Source organism: Lemur catta, chromosome 19 (genome assembly GCF_020740605.2).
Source record: "Lemur catta isolate mLemCat1 chromosome 19, mLemCat1.pri, whole genome shotgun sequence".
NCBI lineage: Eukaryota > Metazoa > Chordata > Mammalia > Primates > Lemuridae > Lemur > Lemur catta.
The window spans coordinates 33,530,038-33,537,629 of record NC_059146.1 but is presented as its reverse complement, the minus strand read 5'-3'; the positions used below and the strand labels follow the sequence as shown (position 1 = coordinate 33,537,629).

Here is a 7,592-nt window from a genome sequence, read left to right as displayed (position 1 = left end):
TCCAGAATATATAAAGAGCGTCTAAAACTCAACAACAAAAAACACAACCCAGTTTAAAAATGGGCAAAGGACTTGAATAGACTTTTCTCCAAAAAAGATATAGAAATGGCCAATAAGCATATAAAAAGATGCTCAACATCCTAAGTCATTAGAGAAATGCAAATTAAAAGCAGTGAGATATCACCTCATACCTACTAGGAGGGCTATAATAAAAAACATGGAAAGTAACAACTGTTAGCAAGGATGTGAAGAAATGGGAACCCTTGTGCATTGCTGATGGAACTGTAAACGAGTGCAGCTGCTGTGGGAAATGGTTTGGCAGTTTCTCAAAAGGGTAAACAGAATCGCCATCTGATCCAGCAATTCCACTGCTGAGTTTGTACCCAAAAGAACTGAAGGCAAGGACTCGAGCAGATACTTACACACTAATGTTCACAGCAGCATTATTCACGATAGCCAAAAGGTGGAAGCAACCCAGATGTCCATCAATGGATAAATAAAATGTGGTATGTACATACAATGGAATATTATTCAGCCATAAAAGGAGGAAATTCTGACATATGTTACACCAGGGATGAACCCTGAGGACATTATGCTAAGTGACATAAACCAGTTGCAAAAGGACAAAGGACAGATATTGTGTGACTCCCCTTCTAAGAGGTGTCTAGAGTAGTGAAACTCATAGACACAGAAGGTAGAATGGTGGTTGCCAGGGGCTGGGGAGGAGGGGAGAGGGAAAGTTATTGTTTAGTTGGTAATGGAGTTTTTCTTGGGGATAAGGGAAAAGTTTTGGGTATAGACAGTAATGATGGTGACACAAGATTGTGAATGTATTTGATGTCACTGAATTGTATATTTAGAAATTGTCCAAATGATAAATATTATACCCCAATAAAAAATAAACAATGACATGTTTCTTTATGTCCCATAATATATTTTTACTTTTCTGTTTCAAATAATACTTGTCTGAAATGCCTGCAGCCTTTAGGACATCCTTCTTTTACGAAGTGGTAAAACTGAATACTGGCAAATGTGAAAGTCACTGTGACTTTTATCTCTGTTCTTATCAAGCCTACATCATACTGTTTCCTGGTGTCAGCCCAATGTGATAACATCAAACTAAATGCCCTCTTGTCAAACACATCCAAGCCTGGGATACTTAAGATTTTACTTACTAGGTTCTTAGACTTGCAGAACTTAGTTTCCAGCTCTCCAAAAATATCCAAATGTACCAAATCCACAGCTTGTTTAATAGACCAGGTATTTGTCAGTCAGGTTCTTTGCTGCTATAAATTGAAGATAGAGGCTATATGTATCTAAAATATCCAACTCTTTTAAACACTCTGGAGCACATTGGATGTCATCATAAGTTAAATCTCTTTTGTTCCCCAGGGAAAAAGGCATTAAATCACAGAGGTAATAAAAACATGTGATATTAGGCTGAGCACGGTGGCCCATGCCTGTAATCCTAGCATTTTGGGAGGCCGAGCGAGGGGATTGCTTGAGGCTAAGAGTTCAAGACTAGCCTGGGCAACATACTGAGACCCCATCTCTATAAAAAAATAAAATAAAACAATTAGCTCGGTGTGCTGGCAAGTGCCTGTAGTTCTATCTACTTGGGAGAATGAAGCAGGAGGATCGCTTGAGCCCAAGAGTTCAAGGCTGTAGTGAGCTATAATCACACCACTGCACTCCAGCCTGGGTGCAGAGTAAGACCCAATCTCTAAAAAAGCAACTTGTGATATTGAAGTCAGATTCCAAATAAGTTATAGTTTTAGTAAAGAAACTGAGAATGTCCTGTTTAAATTGGCTGCCCTCTTTTTGATTTTTTTTTCTTTTTTGAGTACTGAAGAAGTCTTATTTCCAAAGAATGAATAATTTTTTCACTATGTGATTTTTGTCACAACCTACCGATGCAATCACTTCATCCTTTTTTGGCCTCTTCAAAGATCATCAGTTTTAAACAAACAGTATATACATTTCTGTGTTATTCTTATCTTTTCCTTTATTCTCATCTGTAGTGTATTTTAAATTTAGGGGGCATTCTTCTTGTCCTACACTTAAAAAATGTAATTTTATGGCAGGTCAACATTTTAACATCTTTTCTGTGGCCAGAGACAATAATAGCCACCTTGTTAGGCACATGTTTAAGGAAGATATCTCCTTCCGTTTCTGTAATCAAAAATCTCATCAAGTGCTTCTCTATGTTTTGGGGAAGGTGAAAAGTGGCCAAAAACTTGTATTGTGATAGACTCGACATCACAGGTAAGCAAATCACACATGTACTAGGTATGCACAAGGCCATTTAGCATTTACTTTGGTCAGAAGTTTATAGAATGAATGGAATTTGCCAAAATTTACATTTGCACTGTCTGCTGAATACGTAGGTAGATGAGCTAAGTCTAGTTTGTATTTAGACAAATACCAACATGCTTTTGTTTTCTGCAGTTTTATTAATATCTTTATAGAAACTCAGAAGATGATGTGAAACTCCAGCTTTGGAATCAAAGTATCTAAGAGCTGAGGGGACATTTATTTTGTTGCCATGGTTTGACGAATCACTTGATATACTGTAGAAAGCGTGATTGTTGGTAAAATCTGACAGCTCTACACTGTAAGGGGCCAATACGTGTTACCCCAAATTCTCCTTTCATTTCCCCACACAGGACATTTGGTTGCCACGGCTGAATCAGGAAACATAGCATCGCTCAGTGTGTTAGTTTTTAGTGCTTCTATAATAAATTGCCACAGACTGCTCATGTTTAAACAACACAAATGTAATATGTTACAGTTCTGTAGGATAGAAGTCCAACAGGGTCCTACTAGGCTAAAATCAAAGTGTCAGCAAGACTGCATGCCCTTCTGGAATTACTATTATTACTAACTAAAGTCCAGAGTTGACATGGTTTCACTCTTCGTGTTGCACACACAGTTCCATGTACTTTGCCAAATGCATGTCACGCATGAGCCACTGCAGTAGCATACAGAACAGTTTCACCTCCTGAAAAATCCCCTGTGTTCTACCCACTCATCCCTAGAACCCCTGGCAACCACTGATCTCTCTACTGTGTTTAAGTTTTGCCTTTTTCAGAATGTCATATGGTTGGGATTACAGTCTGCAGCCTTTTCAGATTGGCTTCTCTCGCTTAACACTATGCATTTTAAGGTTCCTCCATGCCTTTGCGTGGCTTGCAGCTCATTCCTTTTTATCTTTGAATGGTATGCCATTGAATGGATGTACCGCAGCCTGTTTTGTGACTGCTGGTTTGCTGTTTACCTTGTTCCAGGATAGGACCATGAGACTATGGAATATTGAAGAAATTGACCAAATTCCTTTGGTGATAGAGAGCAAAAAGGCCATGGGCTTAAAGCTGAAACAGGTTGGTACTACGTAAAATTAAGCCCGGTGAACCCTTTTAGATCCCTCTACAAATTACTATATTCTTTGGACAAACATTTACTGGGCAGCTAGGGATACAGCCGTGAACAAACAGACTGGGTGTTTGTCCCGGGGGAGGCAGAATTCTAAAAGAGCAAAGACATAGAAAAATGTGTGTTGAGTCACACAGTGATGAGTAATTTGGAGAAAAGTACCAGGAAAGGGGGATGGCAGTGCGGGGTGTTGCAATGTTTTAAAGGATGATCGGGATAGGTCTCCTGGAGAGGGTGACATTTGTGCCGACTTGGAGGGGGTAAGCCGTGGACATTTAGGGGAAGAATTTCCCGGCAAAGGGAACAGCCAGTGCGGAGGCCCTGAGGCAGGAGCAAGCCTGAGTGTCTGAGGAGTGAGGGGAGTGGAGGACATGGGGCCTGAGGGAGCACTGTCCGTGGAGGAAGGGCCAGGTGCACAGCTGGACACTGGGTGAGCCTCCTACGCTCCAGCTGTGGACCCCTGGCCGGGTGCCCCATTTCCCTTGCAAGAGGCCCAGGCACCTGTGTTTCTCTAGTGCAGGAACTTGGTGGCTCGTCTTCTGCCTCACCAGGGCCAGCCGGTGCAGGCCGCAGAGGCTGTCCCTGCTGGGGCCTCTCTGTGCATACACCTGGCTGCTGCTCGGAGAGGCTGAGGAGCATATGCTGGGCCCTCCTTGAGTCCCCCTTCCCTCGGAATCCTGGAGTCATGAGACTTGTCTCCTCTCAGAAGGCCTGGCTGGGGGCCACTGCTTCTGGGAACGGCGAGTTTGAAAGCAGCACTGCAGGACAGGGCGGTGAGGGGTGGGGCCCACATGGGCCTTGTCTTTGTGGCCAGCTGGCCCTCATGGCTCTTGCAGCTGGCTCATTCTCTCTCTGTGGCCTGCAATTTTGCAATTTCCACCTTTGCAGGCTTAGTAGCTGCAGAGAGGGGAGCTCTTACTGTGGCCCAGTCCAGGTAGTTGGGCCTGGGGGAGAATTCTCACTTCCTGCCCAATCCCCTCTGACCAGCACCTCCTTTCTGCTCTTTTGAAATATTTCGTGTCAGTGTGAAGGATGTGACAGGCCTTTCTCCATCTTTGAGAGTGACACCTCTTCTGAAATATTCAACAAATGTGTGTTCTGCCGGAGAGACGCAAAGGACTTGCCAGAAGAGTGTTCATCATCATCAGAAAAGGAGAATTCGTCACCAACATCGCCACCAATGGGGAGCAATGATGACTGATGGCCACAGGGCCCTTTGGGTGACTTGAACACAGGCTACCTATCACGTAGGTTTCGGGGCTCTGCAGGGACCTTTTTCTTGGGCCCCTCCCAGCTGAGTGAACCTGTCAGACCAGCAGGGCCAAGCCGGGGCTGGGCTCTCACCGCAGGGCCACCGTCGTAGCTCCGCAGCACCCTTGTGGAGCAAACAATTTATTCTTAGCTTTCATGAAAAATAAATCTATATTCCTTTGGAAAACAAGTGTCCGTGTGGATTCTAGAAGCAATATTGCCATTTCTATTGTGTCATTTTTGTAACATGCTATGGACTCACGTTCTGGAGTCTGGAGTTGCCCTGTACAGTGACGCTTGGGCGCTGGCACCTGCAGTTCCTGAGGAAGGGTTTGTCAAATGAGTACAAAGATGTGTGGGGCCCCGTTGTGAACGAGGCATTGCCTCCCCGGCCAATGCTCTCAGACGGCCGGCCACCCACCCAGAGCAGAGGCAGGTCTGGCTAGGCCAGGGGGTGACGGTGGCATTTCGCTGATGGGATGTCTCATGCTCCCTACCCTAGGCTTCTCCGTTTGCAGATTGCCCACGCCTACGTGCAGCCCTCTTCCTGCTGCCACGACACATTGTGCAGCATAAATCGACGCAGAAAGTTTTCAGTTAACACGAAGGACCCCCTTTTCCATTTGGTATGTGTGGCTCACATGCTTTTCATCAAATGTCATTAATATTCCCCTTGGTCCATTTTGCACACTTAACTGCAGGACTGATTTACACAGTGCCGATGTCTGGCATCCAGTCACTGCGCACCATAGCAGGTGCGGCAGGTCCCACACTTGGTGCCATCCTCCTCGGTCACAGCCCAGCTGACTGCTCACACTCAAGCTGGCCGTTTAGTATTTATCCGTTTATCTATGTGAGTGATGCACGAACACGCCAAAGCTCCACTGACGCCCTCCCGTCGACTGGGGTCCCCTTGCAGAGGCGCCCTCTTGCTCGTGGCCTCCCTCCCTCCCGCACGGGGGCAGGCCTCGCTGTATCCACCCCAGGGCTGGAGTCACCTAGACTGCAGACGCCCACTGCCCCACTGACGGGCACGCGGGGTGGCATTACAGGAAATGCCGGGCGAACCCTCGTGCATGCACTTTTGCAGACTTAAGTTTCTGCAGAGGGACTGCCACCGGGAGCGCGCTAGGTGGGCAGGCTGGCAGTGCTGGGACACGGGGACGGGGTGCTTGAGGGAGGAGGCCCAGGTAGGAAGGTGAGAGCTCGGGCGGGAGGGCCTGGCCCTGCTCCGGGGGGACTGTCCCCGGACTGTCATGTGGGACCCGGGGACGCCCCGACCGACACGCGGGGGCCGGGGGACCCTCCCACTTCCGGGGGGCAGAGGGCCGGGGCGCTGCGCGCGCGTCCCCTAGAGTGTGGGTGTCCCGGGTCCCCTTCGGAGACACCACCCTCCGACCCGGGGCCCGGCCTTCCCGGGCCCTGCGCGGCACGCGCCTCCCGAGCTCCAGTCCCCGCGTCGCACCCCCACCTCCGGCGGTGCCAGTGAATCCGGCCCCGCCTTACGTGTGTGTCCGCGGCAGACGAAGCCTGTGCGCATGCGCGCGGCCGATGCGCCAACGGTGATGGGAGGAGATTCGCGCTGTGCGTGTGCGGGAGGCGCCGTGGCTTAGTTGGTTAAAGCGCCTGTCTAGTAAACAGGAGATCCTGGGTTCGAATCCCAGCGGTGCCTCAACCGAGCGTCCAAGCTCTTTCCATTTTGCCCCTGTCGTCTTTCGCTCTGCGTCCCTGCGCGGCTCCCCCTCATTTTAGGGGTGTGAGAGGGACCCTGAGAGGTCGTCTTAGCCGGGCCCCTGGTGGGCGGGGCTTCGGCCCCGAGCGGGTGGGCGGGGCGCTGGTGGGTGTCACCGACCCGGGGCCTGGGCGACAGGGCCCGCTTTGCTGGCGAGGCGGCCACCCAGGTGGCCCCACGAAGGCCAAGTCCCCGTGGTCGCCAGGCCCAGTTCAGCTGATTTCCCCTTCTCCGTCGTAAAGGAAAATAAAAATCTCAGGACCTTCCTCCTAACCCTTTTTGCAAGAGGAGGCTGAGTCCTGCAGCTCCCTCTTCCCAGTGACCGTCCGCTGCTATCCTGCATGGGCCAGACCCCGGGGAAGGGCAGAGGCCTGTCCTGGCGTCTGCAAGGACTGTCCCCACAGATCCTTCAGGAGGAAATCCTCGCTGGCCTCCCCTGCACAAGGACACGCGGCTTGTTCCTTTGGGTCTGCAGGCTCCGTCTGGCTCCTGTTCATCGCACACCGAGGATCGTCACGCTACTGACCCCACGGTTCTCGCTCCCCAGTCAGCAGGCACTGGCAGGAGGCCGAAAGAGGAACTCCTAGAGGCCAGGCTTAAGGGGTAGGGAGGGCTGTGGGTTTGCTGGAACAAAAGGGAGACAGTGGCGGTTGAGGGGCAACCAGACAGGCTTTTTTCCCCAGCAAAGGGCTGGGGAACTTCTAAGGGACAGCGAGAGAAAGTCTGATGCTGGCACTGAGAGCACACACTAGAGGCCGGGTTTTGCTGGCAGCTGCCCATCTGGCAGTCATGCTTCTTCATACATGGCACGTTTCGTTAGCGTGTTAAATCCCCACCCTGGGGCACGATTGTTGGCACTAAAATGAGGCCAAAGGTCTCTGAGCTGTCAACTTTGGGCTTCCTTTGGGCAGTAACGGGTTCGCGCTGGCTTTGGGTCCGTCGCACCCCTGCTGCAGTGGTCACTATGTCCTGTTAAAGAAAGAATTACCTTCTATAGAACTGAGGTGTTGATCATTTTCAAAGCTTTTGTTCAGCAGTGTAAGCAGACTTAAGCCTTGGCTCAAGGCTCAGGCGGGTAGCCAAAGTCCACCTCCTTATACCTGCTCAGTTACAGGTTTGTCTTCCCAGGTGCAGACCAGAGACAGGACAGCATCAAACATTCTTCCGCCTACCCGGG

At 49.6% G+C, this 7,592-nt stretch overlaps 1 non-coding gene across 1 annotated transcript; it reads left to right on the top strand.

The window, feature by feature from the left end:
• The first annotated feature begins 6,281 nt into the window (after positions 1 to 6,281).
• Positions 6,282 to 6,355, top strand: TRNAT-AGU. The gene has a single exon. It is a non-coding gene; the product is annotated as a tRNA-Thr (tRNA).
• The last annotated feature ends 1,237 nt before the right edge of the window (positions 6,356 to 7,592 follow it).